Below are 24,867 nucleotides of genomic sequence, written 5' to 3' on the forward strand. Positions count from 1 at the left end.
GTCAGCGGTGTCACAGCATGTTTAAATGGGCTTTCTGCGGCCTGTTTCGTCGCTTACGGCCATACCACCCTGAACGCGCCCGATCTCGTCTGATCTCGGAAGCTAAGCAGGGTCGGGCCTGGTTAGTACTTGGATGGGAGACCGCCTGGGAATACCAGGTGCTGTAAGCTTTTTTTCCCTCTCAGCTGTCACCAAAGGAGGGCGCTGTTGCTCCATCACCGCACACAGGGCTTTGAGGAACAAAAGCTGCAATCATTCCAGCTGTGTCTGAATGCACGCCAGAGAGGTGGCACTGAGACGCCTCACTTTCCAAGTAGTTTTTAGGGTTCCAGTTCTCACTGTTACAGCCTGTAAAAAGCCTGCAATCATCCCGCATGTACACAAATGGCCTGAGAAACAAGGTTGCAGTCCTTCCAGCTGTGTGTTTCTCCGCAGAAAAAAAACAACTATTCCTATCAAAGTACTGTTAAAGGATAGCATGTGTTTGATGGCTGAGATACCATTATCCGCCACTCAGCTGGTGTGAGCAACTGTCAGCGGTGTCACAGCATGTTTAAATGGGCTTTCTGCGGCCTGTTTCGTCGCTTACGGCCATACCACCCTGAACGCGCCCGATCTCGTCTGATCTCGGAAGCTAAGCAGGGTCGGGCCTGGTTAGTACTTGGATGGGAGACCGCCTGGGAATACCAGGTGCTGTAAGCTTTTTTTCCCTCTCAGCTGTCACCAAAGGAGGGCGCTGTTGCTCCATCACCGCACACAGGGCTTTGAGGAACAAAAGCTGCAATCATTCCAGCTGTGTCTGAATGCACGCCAGAGAGGTGGCACTGAGACGCCTCACTTTCCAAGTAGTTTTTAGGGTTCCAGTTCTCACTGTTACAGCCTGTAAAAAGCCTGCAATCATCCCGCATGTACACAAATGGCCTGAGAAACAAGGTTGCAGTCCTTCCAGCTGTGTGTTTCTCCGCAGAAAAAAAACAACTATTCCTATCAAAGTACTGTTAAAGGATAGCATGTGTTTGATGGCTGAGACACCATTATCCGCCACTCAGCTGGTGTGAGCAACTGTCAGCGGTGTCACAGCATGTTTAAATGGGCTTTCTGCGGCCTGTTTCGTCGCTTACGGCCATACCACCCTGAACGCGCCCGATCTCGTCTGATCTCGGAAGCTAAGCAGGGTCGGGCCTGGTTAGTACTTGGATGGGAGACCGTCTGGGAATACCAGGTGCTGTAAGCTTTTTTTCCCTCTCAGCTGTCACCAAAGGAGGGCGCTGTTGCTCCATCACCTCACACAGGGCTTTGAGGAACAAAAGCTGCAATCATTCCAGCTGTGTCTGAATGCACGCCAGAGAGGTGGCACTGAGACGCCTCACTTTCCAAGTAGTTTTTAGGGTTCCAGTTCTCACTGTTACAGCCTGTAAAAAGCCTGCAATCATCCCGCATGTACACAAATGGCCTGAGAAACAAGGTTGCAGTCCTTCCAGCTGTGTGTTTCTCCGCAGAAAAAAAGCAACTATTCCTATCAAAGTACTGTTAAAGGATAGCATGTGTTTGATGGCTGAGACACCATTATCCGCCACTCAGCTGGTGTGAGCAACTGTCAGCGGTGTCACAGCATGTTTAAATGGGCTTTCTGCGGCCTGTTTCATCGCTTACGGCCATACCACCCTGAACGCGCCCGATCTCGTCTGATCTCGGAAGCTAAGCAGGGTCGGGCCTGGTTAGTACTTGGATGGGAGACCGCCTGGGAATACCAGGTGCTGTAAGCTTTTTTTCCCTCTCAGCTGTCACCAAAGGAGGGCGCTGTTGCTCCATCACCGCACACAGGGCTTTGAGGAACAAAAGCTGCAATCATTCCAGCTGTGTCTGAATGCACGCCAGAGAGGTGGCACTGAGACGCCTCACTTTCCAAGTAGTTTTTAGGGTTCCAGTTCTCACTGTTACAGCCTGTAAAAAGCCTGCAATCATCCCGCATGTACACAAATGGCCTGAGAAACAAGGTTGCAGTCCTTCCAGCTGTGTGTTTCTCCGCAGAAAAAAAACAACTATTCCTATCAAAGTACTGTTAAAGGATAGCATGTGTTTGATGGCTGAGATACCATTATCCGCCACTCAGCTGGTGTGAGCAACTGTCAGCGGTGTCACAGCATGTTTAAATGGGCTTTCTGCGGCCTGTTTCGTCGCTTACGGCCATACCACCCTGAACGCGCCCGATCTCGTCTGATCTCGGAAGCTAAGCAGGGTCGGGCCTGGTTAGTACTTGGATGGGAGACCGCCTGGGAATACCAGGTGCTGTAAGCTTTTTTTCCCTCTCAGCTGTCACCAAAGGAGGGCGCTGTTGCTCCATCACCGCACACAGGGCTTTGAGGAACAAAAGCTGCAATCATTCCAGCTGTGTCTGAATGCACGCCAGAGAGGTGGCACTGAGACGCCTCACTTTCCAAGTAGTTTTTAGGGTTCCAGTTCTCACTGTTACAGCCTGTAAAAAGCCTGCAATCATCCCGCATGTACACAAATGGCCTGAGAAACAAGGTTGCAGTCCTTCCAGCTGTGTGTTTCTCCGCAGAAAAAAAACAACTATTCCTATCAAAGTACTGTTAAAGGATAGCATGTGTTTGATGGCTGAGACACCATTATCCGCCACTCAGCTGGTGTGAGCAACTGTCAGCGGTGTCACAGCATGTTTAAATGGGCTTTCTGCGGCCTGTTTCGTCGCTTACGGCCATACCACCCTGAACGCGCCCGATCTCGTCTGATCTCGGAAGCTAAGCAGGGTCGGGCCTGGTTAGTACTTGGATGGGAGACCGTCTGGGAATACCAGGTGCTGTAAGCTTTTTTTCCCTCTCAGCTGTCACCAAAGGAGGGCGCTGTTGCTCCATCACCTCACACAGGGCTTTGAGGAACAAAAGCTGCAATCATTCCAGCTGTGTCTGAATGCACGCCAGAGAGGTGGCACTGAGACGCCTCACTTTCCAAGTAGTTTTTAGGGTTCCAGTTCTCACTGTTACAGCCTGTAAAAAGCCTGCAATCATCCCGCATGTACACAAATGGCCTGAGAAACAAGGTTGCAGTCCTTCCAGCTGTGTGTTTCTCCGCAGAAAAAAAACAACTATTCCTATCAAAGTACTGTTAAAGGATAGCATGTGTTTGATGGCTGAGACACCATTATCCGCCACTCAGCTGGTGTGAGCAACTGTCAGCGGTGTCACAGCATGTTTAAATGGGCTTTCTGCGGCCTGTTTCATCGCTTACGGCCATACCACCCTGAACGCGCCCGATCTCGTCTGATCTCGGAAGCTAAGCAGGGTCGGGCCTGGTTAGTACTTGGATGGGAGACCGCCTGGGAATACCAGGTGCTGTAAGCTTTTTTTCCCTCTCAGCTGTCACCAAAGGAGGGCGCTGTTGCTCCATCACCGCACACAGGGCTTTGAGGAACAAAAGCTGCAATCATTCCAGCTGTGTCTGAATGCACGCCAGAGAGGTGGCACTGAGACGCCTCACTTTCCAAGTAGTTTTTAGGGTTCCAGTTCTCACTGTTACAGCCTGTAAAAAGCCTGCAATCATCCCGCATGTACACAAATGGCCTGAGAAACAAGGTTGCAGTCCTTCCAGCTGTGTGTTTCTCCGCAGAAAAAAAGCAACTATTCCTATCAAAGTACTGTTAAAGGATAGCATGTGTTTGATGGCTGAGACACCATTATCCGCCACTCAGCTGGTGTGAGCAACTGTCAGCGGTGTCACAGCATGTTTAAATGGGCTTTCTGCGGCCTGTTTCATCGCTTACGGCCATACCACCCTGAACGCGCCCGATCTCGTCTGATCTCGGAAGCTAAGCAGGGTCGGGCCTGGTTAGTACTTGGATGGGAGACCGCCTGGGAATACCAGGTGCTGTAAGCTTTTTTTCCCTCTCAGCTGTCACCAAAGGAGGGCGCTGTTGCTCCATCACCGCACACAGGGCTTTGAGGAACAAAAGCTGCAATCATTCCAGCTGTGTCTGAATGCACGCCAGAGAGGTGGCACTGAGACGCCTCACTTTCCAAGTAGTTTTTAGGGTTCCAGTTCTCACTGTTACAGCCTGTAAAAAGCCTGCAATCATCCCGCATGAACACAAATGGCCTGAGAAACAAGGTTGCAGTCCTTCCAGCTGTGTGTTTCTCCGCAGAAAAAAAACAACTATTCCTATCAAAGTACTGTTAAAGGATAGCATGTGTTTGATGGCTGAGACACCATTATCCGCCACTCAGCTGGTGTGAGCAACTGTCAGCGGTGTCACAGCATGTTTAAATGGGCTTTCTGCGGCCTGTTTCGTCGCTTACGGCCATACCACCCTGAACGCGCCCGATCTCGTCTGATCTCGGAAGCTAAGCAGGGTCGGGCCTGGTTAGTACTTGGATGGGAGACCGCCTGGGAATACCAGGTGCTGTAAGCTTTTTTTCCCTCTCAGCTGTCACCAAAGGAGGGCGCTGTTGCTCCATCACCGCACACAGGGCTTTGAGGAACAAAAGCTGCAATCATTCCAGCTGTGTCTGAATGCACGCCAGAGAGGTGGCACTGAGACGCCTCACTTTCCAAGTAGTTTTTAGGGTTCCAGTTCTCACTGTTACAGCCTGTAAAAAGCCTGCAATCATCCCGCATGTACACAAATGGCCTGAGAAACAAGGTTGCAGTCCTTCCAGCTGTGTGTTTCTCCGCAGAAAAAAAACAACTATTCCTATCAAAGTACTGTTAAAGGATAGCATGTGTTTGATGGCTGAGATACCATTATCCGCCACTCAGCTGGTGTGAGCAACTGTCAGCGGTGTCACAGCATGTTTAAATGGGCTTTCTGCGGCCTGTTTCGTCGCTTACGGCCATACCACCCTGAACGCGCCCGATCTCGTCTGATCTCGGAAGCTAAGCAGGGTCGGGCCTGGTTAGTACTTGGATGGGAGACCGCCTGGGAATACCAGGTGCTGTAAGCTTTTTTTCCCTCTCAGCTGTCACCAAAGGAGGGCGCTGTTGCTCCATCACCGCACACAGGGCTTTGAGGAACAAAAGCTGCAATCATTCCAGCTGTGTCTGAATGCACGCCAGAGAGGTGGCACTGAGACGCCTCACTTTCCAAGTAGTTTTTAGGGTTCCAGTTCTCACTGTTACAGCCTGTAAAAAGCCTGCAATCATCCCGCATGTACACAAATGGCCTGAGAAACAAGGTTGCAGTCCTTCCAGCTGTGTGTTTCTCCGCAGAAAAAAAACAACTATTCCTATCAAAGTACTGTTAAAGGATAGCATGTGTTTGATGGCTGAGACACCATTATCCGCCACTCAGCTGGTGTGAGCAACTGTCAGCGGTGTCACAGCATGTTTAAATGGGCTTTCTGCGGCCTGTTTCGTCGCTTACGGCCATACCACCCTGAACGCGCCCGATCTCGTCTGATCTCGGAAGCTAAGCAGGGTCGGGCCTGGTTAGTACTTGGATGGGAGACCGTCTGGGAATACCAGGTGCTGTAAGCTTTTTTTCCCTCTCAGCTGTCACCAAAGGAGGGCGCTGTTGCTCCATCACCTCACACAGGGCTATGAGGAACAAAAGCTGCAATCATTCCAGCTGTGTCTGAATGCACGCCAGAGAGGTGGCACTGAGACGCCTCACTTTCCAAGTAGTTTTTAGGGTTCCAGTTCTCACTGTTACAGCCTGTAAAAAGCCTGCAATCATCCCGCATGTACACAAATGGCCTGAGAAACAAGGTTGCAGTCCTTCCAGCTGTGTGTTTCTCCGCAGAAAAAAAACAACTATTCCTATCAAAGTACTGTTAAAGGATAGCATGTGTTTGATGGCTGAGACACCATTATCCGCCACTCAGCTGGTGTGAGCAACTGTCAGCGGTGTCACAGCATGTTTAAATGGGCTTTCTGCGGCCTGTTTCATCGCTTACGGCCATACCACCCTGAACGCGCCCGATCTCGTCTGATCTCGGAAGCTAAGCAGGGTCGGGCCTGGTTAGTACTTGGATGGGAGACCGCCTGGGAATACCAGGTGCTGTAAGCTTTTTTTCCCTCTCAGCTGTCACCAAAGGAGGGCGCTGTTGCTCCATCACCGCACACAGGGCTTTGAGGAACAAAAGCTGCAATCATTCCAGCTGTGTCTGAATGCACGCCAGAGAGGTGGCACTGAGACGCCTCACTTTCCAAGTAGTTTTTAGGGTTCCAGTTCTCACTGTTACAGCCTGTAAAAAGCCTGCAATCATCCCGCATGTACACAAATGGCCTGAGAAACAAGGTTGCAGTCCTTCCAGCTGTGTGTTTCTCCGCAGAAAAAAAACAACTATTCCTATCAAAGTACTGTTAAAGGATAGCATGTGTTTGATGGCTGAGACACCATTATCCGCCACTCAGCTGGTGTGAGCAACTGTCAGCGGTGTCACAGCATGTTTAAATGGGCTTTCTGCGGCCTGTTTCATCGCTTACGGCCATACCACCCTGAACGCGCCCGATCTCGTCTGATCTCGGAAGCTAAGCAGGGTCGGGCCTGGTTAGTACTTGGATGGGAGACCGCCTGGGAATACCAGGTGCTGTAAGCTTTTTTTCCCTCTCAGCTGTCACCAAAGGAGGGCGCTGTTGCTCCATCACCGCACACAGGGCTTTGAGGAACAAAAGCTGCAATCATTCCAGCTGTGTCTGAATGCACGCCAGAGAGGTGGCACTGAGACGCCTCACTTTCCAAGTAGTTTTTAGGGTTCCAGTTCTCACTGTTACAGCCTGTAAAAAGCCTGCAATCATCCCGCATGTACACAAATGGCCTGAGAAACAAGGTTGCAGTCCTTCCAGCTGTGTGTTTCTCCGCAGAAAAAAAACAACTATTCCTATCAAAGTACTGTTAAAGGATAGCATGTGTTTGATGGCTGAGACACCATTATCCGCCACTCAGCTGGTGTGAGCAACTGTCAGCGGTGTCACAGCATGTTTAAATGGGCTTTCTGCGGCCTGTTTCATCGCTTACGGCCATACCACCCTGAACGCGCCCGATCTCGTCTGATCTCGGAAGCTAAGCAGGGTCGGGCCTGGTTAGTACTTGGATGGGAGACCGCCTGGGAATACCAGGTGCTGTAAGCTTTTTTTCCCTCTCAGCTGTCACCAAAGGAGGGCGCTGTTGCTCCATCACCGCACACAGGGCTTTGAGGAACAAAAGCTGCAATCATTCCAGCTGTGTCTGAATGCACGCCAGAGAGGTGGCACTGAGACGCCTCACTTTCCAAGTAGTTTTTAGGGTTCCAGTTCTCACTGTTACAGCCTGTAAAAAGCCTGCAATCATCCCGCATGTACACAAATGGCCTGAGAAACAAGGTTGCAGTCCTTCCAGCTGTGTGTTTCTCCGCAGAAAAAAAACAACTATTCCTATCAAAGTACTGTTAAAGGATAGCATGTGTTTGATGGCTGAGACACCATTATCCGCCACTCAGCTGGTGTGAGCAACTGTCAGCGGTGTCACAGCATGTTTAAATGGGCTTTCTGCGGCCTGTTTCGTCGCTTACGGCCATACCACCCTGAACGCGCCCGATCTCGTCTGATCTCGGAAGCTAAGCAGGGTCGGGCCTGGTTAGTACTTGGATGGGAGACCGCCTGGGAATACCAGGTGCTGTAAGCTTTTTTTCCCTCTCAGCTGTCACCAAAGGAGGGCGCTGTTGCTCCATCACCGCACACAGGGCTTTGAGGAACAAAAGCTGCAATCATTCCAGCTGTGTCTGAATGCACGCCAGAGAGGTGGCACTGAGACGCCTCACTTTCCAAGTAGTTTTTAGGGTTCCAGTTCTCACTGTTACAGCCTGTAAAAAGCCTGCAATCATCCCGCATGTACACAAATGGCCTGAGAAACAAGGTTGCAGTCCTTCCAGAGGGGTATTGCACGAAACCAGGATAAGGGATTAAGCCGGGATAAGTTAGGTATCCTGGCTGAATTTAGCCTCAAGTCGGTTGCATGAAAGCAGGTTAAATTTATCCTGGCCCAGTTACTATGGTAATTTATTCTCTGCAGCTAGCCTGCTCCAGACCAGGCTAACAACCAGGCTAAGATTATTCTCAGGGATTCATCTGGCAGTTCTGTCAATCGTGTGACAAATTAATGGGTTTTACAGCATTTCCACGGTCTTTCTAAATATGTTGCATCATTTCAATTATCCTGCATTAAAATACTACAGATAAATTATATTGTAGTTTCATTAAAGTCTGTTGACTGTTTAATTGCAACAGTCATTTTATAGTCATTCATGTGGTATCATTATTGTGTATAATGTACAGTAGATTTACTTTGTACTATTTACTAGCCGATACTCACAATGTTACTTGGCTGCTTCTGAGGCTGAGCAGCATCTGGGTCCTGTTACACATGTTATTTTCTATTAGCACCTAATCACTGACTTCATATCCATTATGGGCTAAATGAGCAAGACAGTTCCATAAAATTGACATGATACAGTACCTCAAGCCTGTAGTCCAGCAACACTGTCTCCTCATCTGCAGAAGTGCATCCTGCAGCTGCAGATGTGCCTTCCCCCTGCCCTACACCTAATTATAATAATTGTTTGCACTTAATTATATTTCCTGAGAAGCATGCACTTTTACTTGCCACATTTAAGTCAAAGTGTACAACTGTTGATTAGTGGGCATGGACAGTAACTTCTTTAGTCCTTTAATTGTAATTTTGACAGTTCTAGTGGAGCACTGTTGTATTAATTGTACTTTTTTTTTTTAAGTATATTTTTGGGCTTTTTGCCTTTGATGTACAGGTTAGTAGAGAGAGACAGGAAAACTGGAGACAGAGAGGGGGCAATGACATGCAGGATAGGAGTGCTTGGTGCGGGATTTGAACCGGGGTCGCCTGCAGCTAGGGCTGTAGCCGCAACACACGGGGCAGGTCCGCGACCCACTGAGCTATACTTAACCCATTAATTGCACATTAATTGCACTACTTACACATTGAGCCGGTCCGCGATTGTCTGCCAGGCTTTCTCCCTTTCCTTGATTACAGTGCTTTGTGCTTGTGTTGCCTTTTTTTCTTATCATTTCTTTAACCTCATCATGAAACTCCATCAGGAGCTGTTGTTCAGCGGCCGTGAAGAATGACGTGCGACACCTTTCCATTTTCCAATCTGTGATTCTGTGAGCGATGCCATGGGTCTATTTGAGAATGCCGTGAACATGCACTTATCCCAGCTATCTACACCTGGCTTGACATAGCCGCGCCTTTTCATCCTGGCTTGGCGAACGTGCAACCAATTAAGCCAAGATGCGCCGGGCAGGCTAGATCAAGCTGCGCTTGCTCAGTTATCCTGGATTTATTTATTCTACTTTTGTGCAATACCCCTCTGCTGTGTGTTTCTCCGCAGAAAAAAAACAACTATTCCTATCAAAGTACTGTTAAAGGATAGCATGTGTTTGATGGCTGAGATACCATTATCCGCCACTCAGCTGGTGTGAGCAACTGTCAGCGGTGTCACAGCATGTTTAAATGGGCTTTCTGCGGCCTGTTTCGTCGCTTACGGCCATACCACCCTGAACGCGCCCGATCTCGTCTGATCTCGGAAGCTAAGCAGGGTCGGGCCTGGTTAGTACTTGGATGGGAGACCGCCTGGGAATACCAGGTGCTGTAAGCTTTTTTTCCCTCTCAGCTGTCACCAAAGGAGGGCGCTGTTGCTCCATCACCGCACACAGGGCTTTGAGGAACAAAAGCTGCAATCATTCCAGCTGTGTCTGAATGCACGCCAGAGAGGTGGCACTGAGACGCCTCACTTTCCAAGTAGTTTTTAGGGTTCCAGTTCTCACTGTTACAGCCTGTAAAAAGCCTGCAATCATCCCGCATGTACACAAATGGCCTGAGAAACAAGGTTGCAGTCCTTCCAGCTGTGTGTTTCTCCGCAGAAAAAAAGCAACTATTCCTATCAAAGTACTGTTAAAGGATAGCATGTGTTTGATGGCTGAGACACCATTATCCGCCACTCAGCTGGTGTGAGCAACTGTCAGCGGTGTCACAGCATGTTTAAATGGGCTTTCTGCGGCCTGTTTCGTCGCTTACGGCCATACCACCCTGAACGCGCCCGATCTCGTCTGATCTCGGAAGCTAAGCAGGGTCGGGCCTGGTTAGTACTTGGATGGGAGACCGCCTGGGAATACCAGGTGCTGTAAGCTTTTTTTCCCTCTCAGCTGTCACCAAAGGAGGGCGCTGTTGCTCCATCACCGCACACAGGGCTTTGAGGAACAAAAGCTGCAATCATTCCAGCTGTGTCTGAATGCACGCCAGAGAGGTGGCACTGAGACGCCTCACTTTCCAAGTAGTTTTTAGGGTTCCAGTTCTCACTGTTACAGCCTGTAAAAAGCCTGCAATCATCCCGCATGTACACAAATGGCCTGAGAAACAAGGTTGCAGTCCTTCCAGCTGTGTGTTTCTCCGCAGAAAAAAAACAACTATTCCTATCAAAGTACTGTTAAAGGATAGCATGTGTTTGATGGCTGAGACACCATTATCCGCCACTCAGCTGGTGTGAGCAACTGTCAGCGGTGTCACAGCATGTTTAAATGGGCTTTCTGCGGCCTGTTTCATCGCTTACGGCCATACCACCCTGAACGCGCCCGATCTCGTCTGATCTCGGAAGCTAAGCAGGGTCGGGCCTGGTTAGTACTTGGATGGGAGACCGCCTGGGAATACCAGGTGCTGTAAGCTTTTTTTCCCTCTCAGCTGTCACCAAAGGAGGGCGCTGTTGCTCCATCACCGCACACAGGGCTTTGAGGAACAAAAGCTGCAATCATTCCAGCTGTGTCTGAATGCACGCCAGAGAGGTGGCACTGAGACGCCTCACTTTCCAAGTAGTTTTTAGGGTTCCAGTTCTCACTGTTACAGCCTGTAAAAAGCCTGCAATCATCCCGCATGTACACAAATGGCCTGAGAAACAAGGTTGCAGTCCTTCCAGCTGTGTGTTTCTCCGCAGAAAAAAAGCAACTATTCCTATCAAAGTACTGTTAAAGGATAGCATGTGTTTGATGGCTGAGACACCATTATCCGCCACTCAGCTGGTGTGAGCAACTGTCAGCGGTGTCACAGCATGTTTAAATGGGCTTTCTGCGGCCTGTTTCATCGCTTACGGCCATACCACCCTGAACGCGCCCGATCTCGTCTGATCTCGGAAGCTAAGCAGGGTCGGGCCTGGTTAGTACTTGGATGGGAGACCGCCTGGGAATACCAGGTGCTGTAAGCTTTTTTTCCCTCTCAGCTGTCACCAAAGGAGGGCGCTGTTGCTCCATCACCGCACACAGGGCTTTGAGGAACAAAAGCTGCAATCATTCCAGCTGTGTCTGAATGCACGCCAGAGAGGTGGCACTGAGACGCCTCACTTTCCAAGTAGTTTTTAGGGTTCCAGTTCTCACTGTTACAGCCTGTAAAAAGCCTGCAATCATCCCGCATGTACACAAATGGCCTGAGAAACAAGGTTGCAGTCCTTCCAGCTGTGTGTTTCTCCGCAGAAAAAAAACAACTATTCCTATCAAAGTACTGTTAAAGGATAGCATGTGTTTGATGGCTGAGACACCATTATCCGCCACTCAGCTGGTGTGAGCAACTGTCAGCGGTGTCACAGCATGTTTAAATGGGCTTTCTGCGGCCTGTTTCGTCGCTTACGGCCATACCACCCTGAACGCGCCCGATCTCGTCTGATCTCGGAAGCTAAGCAGGGTCGGGCCTGGTTAGTACTTGGATGGGAGACCGCCTGGGAATACCAGGTGCTGTAAGCTTTTTTTCCCTCTCAGCTGTCACTAAAGGAGGGCGCTGTTGCTCCATCACCGCACACAGGGCTTTGAGGAACAAAAGCTGCAATCATTCCAGCTGTGTCTGAATGCACGCCAGAGAGGTGGCACTGAGACGCCTCACTTTCCAAGTAGTTTTTAGGGTTCCAGTTCTCACTGTTACAGCCTGTAAAAAGCCTGCAATCATCCCGCATGTACACAAATGGCCTGAGAAACAAGGTTGCAGTCCTTCCAGCTGTGTGTTTCTCCGCAGAAAAAAAACAACTATTCCTATCAAAGTACTGTTAAAGGATAGCATGTGTTTGATGGCTGAGACACCATTATCCGCCACTCAGCTGGTGTGAGCAACTGTCAGCGGTGTCACAGCATGTTTAAATGGGCTTTCTGCGGCCTGTTTCGTCGCTTACGGCCATACCACCCTGAACGCGCCCGATCTCGTCTGATCTCGGAAGCTAAGCAGGGTCGGGCCTGGTTAGTACTTGGATGGGAGACCGCCTGGGAATACCAGGTGCTGTAAGCTTTTTTTCCCTCTCAGCTGTCACCAAAGGAGGGCGCTGTTGCTCCATCACCGCACACAGGGCTTTGAGGAACAAAAGCTGCAATCATTCCAGCTGTGTCTGAATGCACGCCAGAGAGGTGGCACTGAGACGCCTCACTTTCCAAGTAGTTTTTAGGGTTCCAGTTCTCACTGTTACAGCCTGTAAAAAGCCTGCAATCATCCCGCATGTACACAAATGGCCTGAGAAACAAGGTTGCAGTCCTTCCAGCTGTGTGTTTCTCCGCAGAAAAAAAACAACTATTCCTATCAAAGTACTGTTAAAGGATAGCATGTGTTTGATGGCTGAGACACCATTATCCGCCACTCAGCTGGTGTGAGCAACTGTCAGCGGTGTCACAGCATGTTTAAATGGGCTTTCTGCGGCCTGTTTCGTCGCTTACGGCCATACCACCCTGAACGCGCCCGATCTCGTCTGATCTCGGAAGCTAAGCAGGGTCGGGCCTGGTTAGTACTTGGATGGGAGACCGCCTGGGAATACCAGGTGCTGTAAGCTTTTTTTCCCTCTCAGCTGTCACCAAAGGAGGGCGCTGTTGCTCCATCACCGCACACAGGGCTTTGAGGAACAAAAGCTGCAATCATTCCAGCTGTGTCTGAATGCACGCCAGAGAGGTGGCACTGAGACGCCTCACTTTCCAAGTAGTTTTTAGGGTTCCAGTTCTCACTGTTACAGCCTGTAAAAAGCCTGCAATCATCCCGCATGTACACAAATGGCCTGAGAAACAAGGTTGCAGTCCTTCCAGCTGTGTGTTTCTCCGCAGAAAAAAAACAACTATTCCTATCAAAGTACTGTTAAAGGATAGCATGTGTTTGATGGCTGAGACACCATTATCCGCCACTCAGCTGGTGTGAGCAACTGTCAGCGGTGTCACAGCATGTTTAAATGGGCTTTCTGCGGCCTGTTTCGTCGCTTACGGCCATACCACCCTGAACGCGCCCGATCTCGTCTGATCTCGGAAGCTAAGCAGGGTCGGGCCTGGTTAGTACTTGGATGGGAGACCGCCTGGGAATACCAGGTGCTGTAAGCTTTTTTTCCCTCTCAGCTGTCACCAAAGGAGGGCGCTGTTGCTCCATCACCGCACACAGGGCTTTGAGGAACAAAAGCTGCAATCATTCCAGCTGTGTCTGAATGCACGCCAGAGAGGTGGCACTGAGACGCCTCACTTTCCAAGTAGTTTTTAGGGTTCCAGTTCTCACTGTTACAGCCTGTAAAAAGCCTGCAATCATCCCGCATGTACACAAATGGCCTGAGAAACAAGGTTGCAGTCCTTCCAGCTGTGTGTTTCTCCGCAGAAAAAAAACAACTATTCCTATCAAAGTACTGTTAAAGGATAGCATGTGTTTGATGGCTGAGACACCATTATCCGCCACTCAGCTGGTGTGAGCAACTGTCAGCGGTGTCACAGCATGTTTAAATGGGCTTTCTGCGGCCTGTTTCGTCGCTTACGGCCATACCACCCTGAACGCGCCCGATCTCGTCTGATCTCGGAAGCTAAGCAGGGTCGGGCCTGGTTAGTACTTGGATGGGAGACCGCCTGGGAATACCAGGTGCTGTAAGCTTTTTTTCCCTCTCAGCTGTCACCAAAGGAGGGCGCTGTTGCTCCATCACCGCACACAGGGCTTTGAGGAACAAAAGCTGCAATCATTCCAGCTGTGTCTGAATGCACGCCAGAGAGGTGGCACTGAGACGCCTCACTTTCCAAGTAGTTTTTAGGGTTCCAGTTCTCACTGTTACAGCCTGTAAAAAGCCTGCAATCATCCCGCATGTACACAAATGGCCTGAGAAACAAGGTTGCAGTCCTTCCAGCTGTGTGTTTCTCCGCAGAAAAAAAACAACTATTCCTATCAAAGTACTGTTAAAGGATAGCATGTGTTTGATGGCTGAGACACCATTATCCGCCACTCAGCTGGTGTGAGCAACTGTCAGCGGTGTCACAGCATGTTTAAATGGGCTTTCTGCGGCCTGTTTCGTCGCTTACGGCCATACCACCCTGAACGCGCCCGATCTCGTCTGATCTCGGAAGCTAAGCAGGGTCGGGCCTGGTTAGTACTTGGATGGGAGACCGCCTGGGAATACCAGGTGCTGTAAGCTTTTTTTCCCTCTCAGCTGTCACCAAAGGAGGGCGCTGTTGCTCCATCACCGCACACAGGGCTTTGAGGAACAAAAGCTGCAATCATTCCAGCTGTGTCTGAATGCACGCCAGAGAGGTGGCACTGAGACGCCTCACTTTCCAAGTAGTTTTTAGGGTTCCAGTTCTCACTGTTACAGCCTGTAAAAAGCCTGCAATCATCCCGCATGTACACAAATGGCCTGAGAAACAAGGTTGCAGTCCTTCCAGCTGTGTGTTTCTCCGCAGAAAAAAAACAACTATTCCTATCAAAGTACTGTTAAAGGATAGCATGTGTTTGATGGCTGAGACACCATTATCCGCCACTCAGCTGGTGTGAGCAACTGTCAGCGGTGTCACAGCATGTTTAAATGGGCTTTCTGCGGCCTGTTTCGTCGCTTACGGCCATACCACCCTGAACGCGCCCGATCTCGTCTGATCTCGGAAGCTAAGCAGGGTCGGGCCTGGTTAGTACTTGGATGGGAGACCGCCTGGGAATACCAGGTGCTGTAAGCTTTTTTTCCCTCTCAGCTGTCACCAAAGGAGGGCGCTGTTGCTCCATCACCGCACACAGGGCTTTGAGGAACAAAAGCTGCAATCATTCCAGCTGTGTCTGAATGCACGCCAGAGAGGTGGCACTGAGACGCCTCACTTTCCAAGTAGTTTTTAGGGTTCCAGTTCTCACTGTTACAGCCTGTAAAAAGCCTGCAATCATCCCGCATGTACACAAATGGCCTGAGAAACAAGGTTGCAGTCCTTCCAGCTGTGTGTTTCTCCGCAGAAAAAAAACAACTATTCCTATCAAAGTACTGTTAAAGGATAGCATGTGTTTGATGGCTGAGACACCATTATCCGCCACTCAGCTGGTGTGAGCAACTGTCAGCGGTGTCACAGCATGTTTAAATGGGCTTTCTGCGGCCTGTTTCGTCGCTTACGGCCATACCACCCTGAACGCGCCCGATCTCGTCTGATCTCGGAAGCTAAGCAGGGTCGGGCCTGGTTAGTACTTGGATGGGAGACCGCCTGGGAATACCAGGTGCTGTAAGCTTTTTTTCCCTCTCAGCTGTCACCAAAGGAGGGCGCTGTTGCTCCATCACCGCACACAGGGCTTTGAGGAACAAAAGCTGCAATCATTCCAGCTGTGTCTGAATGCACGCCAGAGAGGTGGCACTGAGACGCCTCACTTTCCAAGTAGTTTTTAGGGTTCCAGTTCTCACTGTTACAGCCTGTAAAAAGCCTGCAATCATCCCGCATGTACACAAATGGCCTGAGAAACAAGGTTGCAGTCCTTCCAGCTGTGTGTTTCTCCGCAGAAAAAAAGCAACTATTCCTATCAAAGTACTGTTAAAGGATAGCATGTGTTTGATGGCTGAGACACCATTATCCGCCACTCAGCTGGTGTGAGCAACTGTCAGCGGTGTCACAGCATGTTTAAATGGGCTTTCTGCGGCCTGTTTCGTCGCTTACGGCCATACCACCCTGAACGCGCCCGATCTCGTCTGATCTCGGAAGCTAAGCAGGGTCGGGCCTGGTTAGTACTTGGATGGGAGACCGCCTGGGAATACCAGGTGCTGTAAGCTTTTTTTCCCTCTCAGCTGTCACCAAAGGAGGGCGCTGTTGCTCCATCACCGCACACAGGGCTTTGAGGAACAAAAGCTGCAATCATTCCAGCTGTGTCTGAATGCACGCCAGAGAGGTGGCACTGAGACGCCTCACTTTCCAAGTAGTTTTTAGGGTTCCAGTTCTCACTGTTACAGCCTGTAAAAAGCCTGCAATCATCCCGCATGTACACAAATGGCCTGAGAAACAAGGTTGCAGTCCTTCCAGCTGTGTGTTTCTCCGCTGAAAAAAAACAACTATTCCTATCAAAGTACTGTTAAAGGATAGCATGTGTTTGATGGCTGAGACACCATTATCCGCCACTCAGCTGGTGTGAGCAACTGTCAGCGGTGTCACAGCATGTTTAAATGGGCTTTCTGCGGCCTGTTTCGTCGCTTACGGCCATACCACCCTGAACGCGCCCGATCTCGTCTGATCTCGGAAGCTAAGCAGGGTCGGGCCTGGTTAGTACTTGGATGGGAGACCGCCTGGGAATACCAGGTGCTGTAAGCTTTTTTTCCCTCTCAGCTGTCACCAAAGGAGGGCGCTGTTGCTCCATCACCGCACACAGGGCTTTGAGGAACAAAAGCTGCAATCATTCCAGCTGTGTCTGAATGCACGCCAGAGAGGTGGCACTGAGACGCCTCACTTTCCAAGTAGTTTTTAGGGTTCCAGTTCTCACTGTTACAGCCTGTAAAAAGCCTGCAATCATCCCGCATGTACACAAATGGCCTGAGAAACAAGGTTGCAGTCCTTCCAGCTGTGTGTTTCTCCGCAGAAAAAAAGCAACTATTCCTATCAAAGTACTGTTAAAGGATAGCATGTGTTTGATGGCTGAGACACCATTATCCGCCACTCAGCTGGTGTGAGCAACTGTCAGCGGTGTCACAGCATGTTTAAATGGGCTTTCTGCGGCCTGTTTCGTCGCTTACGGCCATACCACCCTGAACGCGCCCGATCTCGTCTGATCTCGGAAGCTAAGCAGGGTCGGGCCTGGTTAGTACTTGGATGGGAGACCGCCTGGGAATACCAGGTGCTGTAAGCTTTTTTTCCCTCTCAGCTGTCACCAAAGGAGGGCGCTGTTGCTCCATCACCGCACACAGGGCTTTGAGGAACAAAAGCTGCAATCATTCCAGCTGTGTCTGAATGCACGCCAGAGAGGTGGCACTGAGACGCCTCACTTTCCAAGTAGTTTTTAGGGTTCCAGTTCTCACTGTTACAGCCTGTAAAAAGCCTGCAATCATCCCGCATGTACACAAATGGCCTGAGAAACAAGGTTGCAGTCCTTCCAGCTGTGTGTTTCTCCGCAGAAAAAAAACAACTATTCCTATCAAAGTACTGTTAAAGGATAGCATGTGTTTGATGGCTGAGACACCATTATCCGCCACTCAGCTGGTGTGAGCAACTGTCAGCGGTGTCACAGCATGTTTAAATGGGCTTTCTGCGGCCTGTTTCGTCGCTTACGGCCATACCACCCTGAACGCGCCCGATCTCGTCTGATCTCGGAAGCTAAGCAGGGTCGGGCCTGGTTAGTACTTGGATGGGAGACCGCCTGGGAATACCAGGTGCTGTAAGCTTTTTTTCCCTCTCAGCTGTCACCAAAGGAGGGCGCTGTTGCTCCATCACCGCACACAGGGCTTTGAGGAACAAAAGCTGCAATCATTCCAGCTGTGTCTGAATGCACGCCAGAGAGGTGGCACTGAGACGCCTCACTTTCCAAGTAGTTTTTAGGGTTCCAGTTCTCACTGTTACAGCCTGTAAAAAGCCTGCAATCATCCCGCATGTACACAAATGGCCTGAGAAACAAGGTTGCAGTCCTTCCAGCTGTGTGTTTCTCCGCAGAAAAAAAGCAACTATTCCTATCAAAGTACTGTTAAAGGATAGCATGTGTTTGATGGCTGAGACACCATTATCCGCCACTCAGCTGGTGTGAGCAACTGTCAGCGGTGTCACAGCATGTTTAAATGGGCTTTCTGCGGCCTGTTTCGTCGCTTACGGCCATACCACCCTGAACGCGCCCGATCTCGTCTGATCTCGGAAGCTAAGCAGGGTCGGGCCTGGTTAGTACTTGGATAGGAGACCGCCTGGGAATACCAGGTGCTGTAAGCTTTTTTTCCCTCTCAGCTGTCACCAAAGGAGGGCGCTGTTGCTCCATCACCGCACACAGGGCTTTGAGGAACAAAAGCTGCAATCATTCCAGCTGTGTCTGAATGCACGCCAGAGAGGTGGCACTGAGACGCCTCACTTTCCAAGTAGTTTTTAGGGTTCCAGTTCTCACTGTTACAGCCTGTAAAAAGCCTGCAATCATCCCGCATGTACACAAATGGCCTGAGAAACAAGGTTGCAGTCCTTCCAGCTGTGTGTTTCTCCGCAGAAAAAAAGCAACTATTCCTATCAAAGTACTGTTAAAGGATAGCATGTGTTTGATGGCTGAGACACCATTATCCGCCACTCAGCTGGTGTGAGCAACTGTCAGCGGTGTCACAGCATGTTTAAATGGGCTTTCTGCGGCCTGTTTCGTCGCTTACGGCCATACCACCCTGAACGCGCCCGATCTCGTCTGATCTCGGAAGCTAAGCAGGGTCGGGCCTGGTTAGTACTTGGATGGGAGACCGCCTGGGAATACCAGGTGCTGTAAGCTTTTTTTCCCTCTCAGCTGTCACCAAAGGAGGGCGCTGTTGCTCCATCACCGCACACAGGGCTTTGAGGAACAAAAGCTGCAATCATTCCAGCTGTGTCTGAATGCACGCCAGAGAGGTGGCACTGAGACGCCTCACTTTCCAAGTAGTTTTTAGGGTTCCAGTTCTCACTGTTACAGCCTGTAAAAAGCCTGCAATCATCCCGCATGTACACAAATGGCCTGAGAAACAAGGTTGCAGTCCTTCCAGCTGTGTGTTTCTCCGCAGAAAAAAAACAACTATTCCTATCAAAGTACTGTTAAAGGATAGCATGTGTTTGATGGCTGAGACACCATTATCCGCCACTCAGCTGGTGTGAGCAACTGTCAGCGGTGTCACAGCATGTTTAAATGGGCTTTCTGCGGCCTGTTTCGTCGCTTACGGCCATACCACCCTGAACGCGCCCGATCTCGTCTGATCTCGGAAGCTAAGCAGGGTCGGGCCTGGTTAGTACTTGGATGGGAGACCGCCTGGGAATACCAGGTGCTGTAAGCTTTTTTTCCCTCTCAGCTGTCACCAAAGGAGGGCGCTGTTGCTCCATCACCGCACACAGGGCTTTGAGGAACAAAAGCTGCAATCATTCCAGCTGTGTCTGAATGCACGCCAGAGAGGTGGCACTGAGACGCCTCACTTTCCAAGTAGTTTTTAGGGTTCCAGTTCTCACTGTTACAGCCTGTAAAAAGCCTGCAATCATCCCGCATGTACACAAATGGCCTGAGAAACAAGGTTGCAGTCCTTCCAGCTGTGTGTTTCTCCGCAGAAAAAAAACAACTATTCCTATCAAAGTACTGTTAAAGGATAGCATGTGTTTGATGGCTGAGACACCATTATCCGCCACTCAGCTGGTGTGAGCAACTGTCAGCGGTGTCACAGCATGTTTAAATGGGCTTTCTGCGGCCTGTTTCGTCGCTTACGGCCATACCACCCTGAACGCGCCCGATCTCGTCTGATCTCGGAAGCTAAGCAGGGTCGGGCCTGGTTAGTACTTGGATGGGAGACCGCCTGGGAATACCAGGTGCTGTAAGCTTTTTTTCCCTCTCAGCTGTCACCAAAGGAGGGCGCTGTTGCTCCATCACCGCACACAGGGCTTTGAGGAACAAAAGCTGCAATCATTCCAGCTGTGTCTGAATGCACGCCAGAGAGGTGGCACTGAGACGCCTCACTTTCCAAGTAGTTTTTAGGGTTCCAGTTCTCACTGTTACAGCCTGTAAAAAGCCTGCAATCATCCCGCATGTACACAAATGGCCTGAGAAACAAGGTTGCAGTCCTTCCAGCTGTGTGTTTCTCCGCAGAAAAAAAGCAACTATTCCTATCAAAGTACTGTTAAAGGATAGCATGTGTTTGATGGCTGAGACACCATTATCCGCCACTCAGCTGGTGTGAGCAACTGTCAGCGGTGTCACAGCATGTTTAAATGGGCTTTCTGCGGCCTGTTTCGTCGCTTACGGCCATACCACCCTGAACGCGCCCGATCTCGTCTGATCTCGGAAGCTAAGCAGGGTCGGGCCTGGTTAGTACTTGGATGGGAGACCGCCTGGGAATACCAGGTGCTGTAAGCTTTTTTTCCCTCTCAGCTGTCACCAAAGGAGGGCGCTGTTGCTCCATCACCGCACACAGGGCTTTGAGGAACAAAAGCTGCAATCATTCCAGCTGTGTCTGAATGCACGCCAGAGAGGTGGCACTGAGACGCCTCACTTTCCAAGTAGTTTTTAGGGTTCCAGTTCTCACTGTTACAGCCTGTAAAAAGCCTGCAATCATCCCGCATGTACACAAATGGCCTGAGAAACAAGGTTGCAGTCCTTCCAGCTGTGTGTTTCTCCGCAGAAAAAAAACAACTATTCCTATCAAAGTACTGTTAAAGGATAGCATGTGTTTGATGGCTGAGACACCATTATCCGCCACTCAGCTGGTGTGAGCAACTGTCAGCGGTGTCACAGCATGTTTAAATGGGCTTTCTGCGGCCTGTTTCGTCGCTTACGGCCATACCACCCTGAACGCGCCCGATCTCGTCTGATCTCGGAAGCTAAGCAGGGTCGGGCCTGGTTAGTACTTGGATGGGAGACCGCCTGGGAATACCAGGTGCTGTAAGCTTTTTTTCCCTCTCAGCTGTCACCAAAGGAGGGCGCTGTTGCTCCATCACCGCACACAGGGCTTTGAGGAACAAAAGCTGCAATCATTCCAGCTGTGTCTGAATGCACGCCAGAGAGGTGGCACTGAGACGCCTCACTTTCCAAGTAGTTTTTAGGGTTCCAGTTCTCACTGTTACAGCCTGTAAAAAGCCTGCAATCATCCCGCATGTACACAAATGGCCTGAGAAACAAGGTTGCAGTCCTTCCAGCTGTGTGTTTCTCCGCAGAAAAAAAGCAACTATTCCTATCAAAGTACTGTTAAAGGATAGCATGTGTTTGATGGCTGAGACACCATTATCCGCCACTCAGCTGGTGTGAGCAACTGTCAGCGGTGTCACAGCATGTTTAAATGGGCTTTCTGCGGCCTGTTTCGTCGCTTACGGCCATACCACCCTGAACGCGCCCGATCTCGTCTGATCTCGGAAGCTAAGCAGGGTCGGGCCTGGTTAGTACTTGGATGGGAGACCGCCTGGGAATACCAGGTGCTGTAAGCTTTTTTTCCCTCTCAGCTGTCACCAAAGGAGGGCGCTGTTGCTCCATCACCGCACACAGGGCTTTGAGGAACAAAAGCTGCAATCATTCCAGCTGTGTCTGAATGCACGCCAGAGAGGTGGCACTGAGACGCCTCACTTTCCAAGTAGTTTTTAGGGTTCCAGTTCTCACTGTTACAGCCTGTAAAAAGCCTGCAATCATCCCGCATGTACACAAATGGCCTGAGAAACAAGGTTGCAGTCCTTCCAGCTGTGTGTTTCTCCGCAGAAAAAAAACAACTATTCCTATCAAAGTACTGTTAAAGGATAGCATGTGTTTGATGGCTGAGACACCATTATCCGCCACTCAGCTGGTGTGAGCAACTGTCAGCGGTGTCACAGCATGTTTAAATGGGCTTTCTGCGGCCTGTTTCGTCGCTTACGGCCATACCACCCTGAACGCGCCCGATCTCGTCTGATCTCGGAAGCTAAGCAGGGTCGGGCCTGGTTAGTACTTGGATGGGAGACCGCCTGGGAATACCAGGTGCTGTAAGCTTTTTTTCCCTCTCAGCTGTCACCAAAGGAGGGCGCTGTTGCTCCATCACCGCACACAGGGCTTTGAGGAACAAAAGCTGCAATCATTCCAGCTGTGTCTGAATGCACGCCAGAGAGGTGGCACTGAGACGCCTCACTTTCCAAGTAGTTTTTAGGGTTCCAGTTCTCACTGTTACAGCCTGTAAAAAGCCTGCAATCATCCCGCATGTACACAAATGGCCTGAGAAACAAGGTTGCAGTCCTTCCAGCTGTGTGTTTCTCCGCAGAAAAAAAGCAACTATTCCTATCAAAGTACTGTTAAAGGATAGCATGTGTTTGATGGCTGAGACACCATTATCCGCCACTCAGCTGGTGTGAGCAACTGTCAGCGGTGTCACAGCATGTTTAAATGGGCTTTCTGCGGCCTGTTTCGTCGCTTACGGCCATACCACCCTGAACGCGCCCGATCTCGTCTGATCTCGGAAGCTAAGCAGGGTCGGGCCTGGTTAGTACTTGGATGGGAGACCGCCTGGGAATACCAGGTGCTGTAAGCTTTTTTTCCCTCTCAGCTGTCACCAAAGGAGGGCGCTGTTGCTCCATCACCGCACACAGGGCTTTGAGGAACAAAAGCTGCAATCATTCCAGCTGTGTCTGAATGCACGCCAGAGAGGTGGCACTGAGACGCCTCACTTTCCAAGTAGTTTTTAGGGTTCCAGTTCTCACTGTTACAGCCTGTAAAAAGCCTGCAATCATCCCGCATGTACACAAATGGCCTGAGAAACAAGGTTGCAGTCCTTCCAGCTGTGTGTTTCTCCGCAGAAAAAAAGCAACTATTCCTATCAAAGTACTGTTAAAGGATAGCATGTGTTTGATGGCTGAGACACCATTATCCGCCACTCAGCTGGTGTGAGCAACTGTCAGCGGTGTCACAGCATGTTTAAATGGGCTTTCTGCGGCCTGTTTCGTCGCTTACGGCCATACCACCCTGAACGCGCCTGATCTCGTCTGATCTCGGAAGCTAAGCAGGGTCGGGCCTGGTTAGTACTTGGATGGGAGACCGCCTGGGAATACCAGGTGCTGTAAGCTTTTTTTCCCTCTCAGCTGTCACCAAAGGAGGGCGCTGTTGCTCCATCACCGCACACAGGGCTTTGAGGAACAAAAGCTGCAATCATTCCAGCTGTGTCTGAATGCACGCCAGAGAGGTGGCACTGAGACGCCTCACTTTCCAAGTAGTTTTTAGGGTTCCAGTTCTCACTGTTACAGCCTGTAAAAAGCCTGCAATCATCCCGCATGTACACAAATGGCCTGAGAAACAAGGTTGCAGTCCTTCCAGCTGTGTGTTTCTCCGCAGAAAAAAAACAACTATTCCTATCAAAGTACTGTTAAAGGATAGCATGTGTTTGATGGCTGAGACACCATTATCCGCCACTCAGCTGGTGTGAGCAACTGTCAGCGGTGTCACAGCATGTTTAAATGGGCTTTCTGCGGCCTGTTTCGTCGCTTACGGCCATACCACACTGAACGCGCCCGATCTCGTCTGATCTCGGAAGCTAAGCAGGGTCGGGCCTGGTTAGTACTTGGATGGGAGACCGCCTGGGAATACCAGGTGCTGTAAGCTTTTTTTCCCTCTCAGCTGTCACCAAAGGAGGGCGCTGTTGCTCCATCACCGCACACAGGGCTTTGAGGAACAAAAGCTGCAATCATTCCAGCTGTGTCTGAATGCACGCCAGAGAGGTGGCACTGAGACGCCTCACTTTCCAAGTAGTTTTTAGGGTTCCAGTTCTCACTGTTACAGCCTGTAAAAAGCCTGCAATCATCCCGCATGTACACAAATGGCCTGAGAAACAAGGTTGCAGTCCTTCCAGCTGTGTGTTTCTCCGCAGAAAAAAAACAACTATTCCTATCAAAGTACTGTTAAAGGATAGCATGTGTTTGATGGCTGAGACACCATTATCCGCCACTCAGCTGGTGTGAGCAACTGTCAGCGGTGTCACAGCATGTTTAAATGGGCTTTCTGCGGCCTGTTTCGTCGCTTACGGCCATACCACCCTGAACGCGCCCGATCTCGTCTGATCTCGGAAGCTAAGCAGGGTCGGGCCTGGTTAGTACTTGGATGGGAGACCGCCTGGGAATACCAGGTGCTGTAAGCTTTTTTTCCCTCTCAGCTGTCACCAAAGGAGGGCGCTGTTGCTCCATCACCGCACACAGGGCTTTGAGGAACAAAAGCTGCAATCATTCCAGCTGTGTCTGAATGCACGCCAGAGAGGTGGCACTGAGACGCCTCACTTTCCAAGTAGTTTTTAGGGTTCCAGTTCTCACTGTTACAGCCTGTAAAAAGCCTGCAATCATCCCGCATGTACACAAATGGCCTGAGAAACAAGGTTGCAGTCCTTCCAGCTGTGTGTTTCTCCGCAGAAAAAAAACAACTATTCCTATCAAAGTACTGTTAAAGGATAGCATGTGTTTGATGGCTGAGACACCATTATCCGCCACTCAGCTGGTGTGAGCAACTGTCAGCGGTGTCACAGCATGTTTAAATGGGCTTTCTGCGGCCTGTTTCGTCGCTTACGGCCATACCACCCTGAACGCGCCCGATCTCGTCTGATCTCGGAAGCTAAGCAGGGTCGGGCCTGGTTAGTACTTGGATGGGAGACCGCCTGGGAATACCAGGTGCTGTAAGCTTTTTTTCCCTCTCAGCTGTCACCAAAGGAGGGCGCTGTTGCTCCATCACCGCACACAGGGCTTTGAGGAACAAAAGCTGCAATCATTCCAGCTGTGTCTGAATGCACGCCAGAGAGGTGGCACTGAGACGCCTCACTTTCCAAGTAGTTTTTAGGGTTCCAGTTCTCACTGTTACAGCCTGTAAAAAGCCTGCAATCATCCCGCATGTACACAAATGGCCTGAGAAACAAGGTTGCAGTCCTTCCAGCTGTGTGTTTCTCCGCAGAAAAAAAACAACTATTCCTATCAAAGTACTGTTAAAGGATAGCATGTGTTTGATGGCTGAGACACCATTATCCGCCACTCAGC

At 50.2% G+C, this 24,867-nt stretch overlaps 44 non-coding genes across 44 annotated transcripts; all 44 read left to right on the forward strand.

Moving 5' to 3' along the window:
- The first annotated feature begins 51 nt into the window (after positions 1-51).
- LOC128381589 (5S ribosomal RNA) lies at positions 52-170 on the forward strand. The gene has a single exon (XR_008323554.1). It is a non-coding gene; the product is annotated as a 5S ribosomal RNA (ribosomal RNA).
- A 413-nt stretch (positions 171-583) lies between these two features.
- On the forward strand, positions 584-702 carry LOC128381663 (5S ribosomal RNA). The gene has a single exon (XR_008323568.1). It is a non-coding gene; the product is annotated as a 5S ribosomal RNA (ribosomal RNA).
- Positions 703-1,115: 413 nt separating this feature from the next.
- On the forward strand, positions 1,116-1,234 carry LOC128353431 (5S ribosomal RNA). Its single transcript, XR_008320873.1, has one exon. It is a non-coding gene; the product is annotated as a 5S ribosomal RNA (ribosomal RNA).
- A 413-nt stretch (positions 1,235-1,647) lies between these two features.
- LOC128381739 (5S ribosomal RNA) lies at positions 1,648-1,766 on the forward strand. Its single transcript, XR_008323586.1, has one exon. It is a non-coding gene; the product is annotated as a 5S ribosomal RNA (ribosomal RNA).
- A 413-nt stretch (positions 1,767-2,179) lies between these two features.
- On the forward strand, positions 2,180-2,298 carry LOC128381814 (5S ribosomal RNA). Its single transcript, XR_008323601.1, has one exon. It is a non-coding gene; the product is annotated as a 5S ribosomal RNA (ribosomal RNA).
- Positions 2,299-2,711: 413 nt separating this feature from the next.
- On the forward strand, positions 2,712-2,830 carry LOC128353438 (5S ribosomal RNA). Its single transcript, XR_008320874.1, has one exon. It is a non-coding gene; the product is annotated as a 5S ribosomal RNA (ribosomal RNA).
- Positions 2,831-3,243: 413 nt separating this feature from the next.
- On the forward strand, positions 3,244-3,362 carry LOC128381900 (5S ribosomal RNA). The gene has a single exon (XR_008323612.1). It is a non-coding gene; the product is annotated as a 5S ribosomal RNA (ribosomal RNA).
- Positions 3,363-3,775: 413 nt separating this feature from the next.
- Positions 3,776-3,894, forward strand: LOC128381968 (5S ribosomal RNA). The gene has a single exon (XR_008323626.1). It is a non-coding gene; the product is annotated as a 5S ribosomal RNA (ribosomal RNA).
- Positions 3,895-4,307: 413 nt separating this feature from the next.
- On the forward strand, positions 4,308-4,426 carry LOC128382067 (5S ribosomal RNA). The gene has a single exon (XR_008323666.1). It is a non-coding gene; the product is annotated as a 5S ribosomal RNA (ribosomal RNA).
- A 413-nt stretch (positions 4,427-4,839) lies between these two features.
- On the forward strand, positions 4,840-4,958 carry LOC128382133 (5S ribosomal RNA). The gene has a single exon (XR_008323677.1). It is a non-coding gene; the product is annotated as a 5S ribosomal RNA (ribosomal RNA).
- Positions 4,959-5,371: 413 nt separating this feature from the next.
- LOC128353444 (5S ribosomal RNA) lies at positions 5,372-5,490 on the forward strand. Its single transcript, XR_008320875.1, has one exon. It is a non-coding gene; the product is annotated as a 5S ribosomal RNA (ribosomal RNA).
- Positions 5,491-5,903: 413 nt separating this feature from the next.
- On the forward strand, positions 5,904-6,022 carry LOC128382209 (5S ribosomal RNA). Its single transcript, XR_008323705.1, has one exon. It is a non-coding gene; the product is annotated as a 5S ribosomal RNA (ribosomal RNA).
- Positions 6,023-6,435: 413 nt separating this feature from the next.
- On the forward strand, positions 6,436-6,554 carry LOC128382278 (5S ribosomal RNA). The gene has a single exon (XR_008323718.1). It is a non-coding gene; the product is annotated as a 5S ribosomal RNA (ribosomal RNA).
- A 413-nt stretch (positions 6,555-6,967) lies between these two features.
- Positions 6,968-7,086, forward strand: LOC128382351 (5S ribosomal RNA). Its single transcript, XR_008323732.1, has one exon. It is a non-coding gene; the product is annotated as a 5S ribosomal RNA (ribosomal RNA).
- Positions 7,087-7,499: 413 nt separating this feature from the next.
- Positions 7,500-7,618, forward strand: LOC128382427 (5S ribosomal RNA). The gene has a single exon (XR_008323743.1). It is a non-coding gene; the product is annotated as a 5S ribosomal RNA (ribosomal RNA).
- Positions 7,619-9,504: 1,886 nt separating this feature from the next.
- Positions 9,505-9,623, forward strand: LOC128382502 (5S ribosomal RNA). The gene has a single exon (XR_008323754.1). It is a non-coding gene; the product is annotated as a 5S ribosomal RNA (ribosomal RNA).
- A 413-nt stretch (positions 9,624-10,036) lies between these two features.
- Positions 10,037-10,155, forward strand: LOC128382575 (5S ribosomal RNA). The gene has a single exon (XR_008323767.1). It is a non-coding gene; the product is annotated as a 5S ribosomal RNA (ribosomal RNA).
- Positions 10,156-10,568: 413 nt separating this feature from the next.
- On the forward strand, positions 10,569-10,687 carry LOC128382649 (5S ribosomal RNA). Its single transcript, XR_008323785.1, has one exon. It is a non-coding gene; the product is annotated as a 5S ribosomal RNA (ribosomal RNA).
- Positions 10,688-11,100: 413 nt separating this feature from the next.
- On the forward strand, positions 11,101-11,219 carry LOC128382720 (5S ribosomal RNA). The gene has a single exon (XR_008323800.1). It is a non-coding gene; the product is annotated as a 5S ribosomal RNA (ribosomal RNA).
- Positions 11,220-11,632: 413 nt separating this feature from the next.
- LOC128382799 (5S ribosomal RNA) lies at positions 11,633-11,751 on the forward strand. The gene has a single exon (XR_008323808.1). It is a non-coding gene; the product is annotated as a 5S ribosomal RNA (ribosomal RNA).
- Positions 11,752-12,164: 413 nt separating this feature from the next.
- LOC128382878 (5S ribosomal RNA) lies at positions 12,165-12,283 on the forward strand. Its single transcript, XR_008323811.1, has one exon. It is a non-coding gene; the product is annotated as a 5S ribosomal RNA (ribosomal RNA).
- Positions 12,284-12,696: 413 nt separating this feature from the next.
- Positions 12,697-12,815, forward strand: LOC128382999 (5S ribosomal RNA). The gene has a single exon (XR_008323863.1). It is a non-coding gene; the product is annotated as a 5S ribosomal RNA (ribosomal RNA).
- A 413-nt stretch (positions 12,816-13,228) lies between these two features.
- LOC128383120 (5S ribosomal RNA) lies at positions 13,229-13,347 on the forward strand. The gene has a single exon (XR_008323864.1). It is a non-coding gene; the product is annotated as a 5S ribosomal RNA (ribosomal RNA).
- Positions 13,348-13,760: 413 nt separating this feature from the next.
- On the forward strand, positions 13,761-13,879 carry LOC128383241 (5S ribosomal RNA). Its single transcript, XR_008323875.1, has one exon. It is a non-coding gene; the product is annotated as a 5S ribosomal RNA (ribosomal RNA).
- Positions 13,880-14,292: 413 nt separating this feature from the next.
- LOC128383323 (5S ribosomal RNA) lies at positions 14,293-14,411 on the forward strand. The gene has a single exon (XR_008323890.1). It is a non-coding gene; the product is annotated as a 5S ribosomal RNA (ribosomal RNA).
- Positions 14,412-14,824: 413 nt separating this feature from the next.
- On the forward strand, positions 14,825-14,943 carry LOC128383388 (5S ribosomal RNA). The gene has a single exon (XR_008323903.1). It is a non-coding gene; the product is annotated as a 5S ribosomal RNA (ribosomal RNA).
- Positions 14,944-15,356: 413 nt separating this feature from the next.
- On the forward strand, positions 15,357-15,475 carry LOC128383460 (5S ribosomal RNA). The gene has a single exon (XR_008323914.1). It is a non-coding gene; the product is annotated as a 5S ribosomal RNA (ribosomal RNA).
- Positions 15,476-15,888: 413 nt separating this feature from the next.
- Positions 15,889-16,007, forward strand: LOC128383514 (5S ribosomal RNA). The gene has a single exon (XR_008323921.1). It is a non-coding gene; the product is annotated as a 5S ribosomal RNA (ribosomal RNA).
- Positions 16,008-16,420: 413 nt separating this feature from the next.
- On the forward strand, positions 16,421-16,539 carry LOC128383528 (5S ribosomal RNA). The gene has a single exon (XR_008323923.1). It is a non-coding gene; the product is annotated as a 5S ribosomal RNA (ribosomal RNA).
- A 413-nt stretch (positions 16,540-16,952) lies between these two features.
- LOC128383536 (5S ribosomal RNA) lies at positions 16,953-17,071 on the forward strand. Its single transcript, XR_008323924.1, has one exon. It is a non-coding gene; the product is annotated as a 5S ribosomal RNA (ribosomal RNA).
- Positions 17,072-17,484: 413 nt separating this feature from the next.
- LOC128383544 (5S ribosomal RNA) lies at positions 17,485-17,603 on the forward strand. The gene has a single exon (XR_008323925.1). It is a non-coding gene; the product is annotated as a 5S ribosomal RNA (ribosomal RNA).
- A 413-nt stretch (positions 17,604-18,016) lies between these two features.
- LOC128353858 (5S ribosomal RNA) lies at positions 18,017-18,135 on the forward strand. The gene has a single exon (XR_008320923.1). It is a non-coding gene; the product is annotated as a 5S ribosomal RNA (ribosomal RNA).
- A 413-nt stretch (positions 18,136-18,548) lies between these two features.
- Positions 18,549-18,667, forward strand: LOC128383551 (5S ribosomal RNA). Its single transcript, XR_008323926.1, has one exon. It is a non-coding gene; the product is annotated as a 5S ribosomal RNA (ribosomal RNA).
- A 413-nt stretch (positions 18,668-19,080) lies between these two features.
- LOC128383559 (5S ribosomal RNA) lies at positions 19,081-19,199 on the forward strand. The gene has a single exon (XR_008323927.1). It is a non-coding gene; the product is annotated as a 5S ribosomal RNA (ribosomal RNA).
- Positions 19,200-19,612: 413 nt separating this feature from the next.
- On the forward strand, positions 19,613-19,731 carry LOC128383566 (5S ribosomal RNA). The gene has a single exon (XR_008323928.1). It is a non-coding gene; the product is annotated as a 5S ribosomal RNA (ribosomal RNA).
- Positions 19,732-20,144: 413 nt separating this feature from the next.
- On the forward strand, positions 20,145-20,263 carry LOC128383573 (5S ribosomal RNA). The gene has a single exon (XR_008323929.1). It is a non-coding gene; the product is annotated as a 5S ribosomal RNA (ribosomal RNA).
- Positions 20,264-20,676: 413 nt separating this feature from the next.
- LOC128383582 (5S ribosomal RNA) lies at positions 20,677-20,795 on the forward strand. The gene has a single exon (XR_008323930.1). It is a non-coding gene; the product is annotated as a 5S ribosomal RNA (ribosomal RNA).
- A 413-nt stretch (positions 20,796-21,208) lies between these two features.
- Positions 21,209-21,327, forward strand: LOC128383590 (5S ribosomal RNA). Its single transcript, XR_008323931.1, has one exon. It is a non-coding gene; the product is annotated as a 5S ribosomal RNA (ribosomal RNA).
- Positions 21,328-21,740: 413 nt separating this feature from the next.
- On the forward strand, positions 21,741-21,859 carry LOC128383596 (5S ribosomal RNA). The gene has a single exon (XR_008323932.1). It is a non-coding gene; the product is annotated as a 5S ribosomal RNA (ribosomal RNA).
- A 413-nt stretch (positions 21,860-22,272) lies between these two features.
- On the forward strand, positions 22,273-22,391 carry LOC128383610 (5S ribosomal RNA). Its single transcript, XR_008323934.1, has one exon. It is a non-coding gene; the product is annotated as a 5S ribosomal RNA (ribosomal RNA).
- A 413-nt stretch (positions 22,392-22,804) lies between these two features.
- On the forward strand, positions 22,805-22,923 carry LOC128353521 (5S ribosomal RNA). Its single transcript, XR_008320887.1, has one exon. It is a non-coding gene; the product is annotated as a 5S ribosomal RNA (ribosomal RNA).
- A 413-nt stretch (positions 22,924-23,336) lies between these two features.
- LOC128353836 (5S ribosomal RNA) lies at positions 23,337-23,455 on the forward strand. The gene has a single exon (XR_008320921.1). It is a non-coding gene; the product is annotated as a 5S ribosomal RNA (ribosomal RNA).
- Positions 23,456-23,868: 413 nt separating this feature from the next.
- On the forward strand, positions 23,869-23,987 carry LOC128383617 (5S ribosomal RNA). The gene has a single exon (XR_008323935.1). It is a non-coding gene; the product is annotated as a 5S ribosomal RNA (ribosomal RNA).
- A 413-nt stretch (positions 23,988-24,400) lies between these two features.
- On the forward strand, positions 24,401-24,519 carry LOC128383624 (5S ribosomal RNA). The gene has a single exon (XR_008323936.1). It is a non-coding gene; the product is annotated as a 5S ribosomal RNA (ribosomal RNA).
- The last annotated feature ends 348 nt before the right edge of the window (positions 24,520-24,867 follow it).

Source organism: Scomber japonicus, chromosome 2 (assembly GCF_027409825.1).
Source record: "Scomber japonicus isolate fScoJap1 chromosome 2, fScoJap1.pri, whole genome shotgun sequence".
Lineage (NCBI taxonomy): Eukaryota > Metazoa > Chordata > Actinopteri > Scombriformes > Scombridae > Scomber > Scomber japonicus.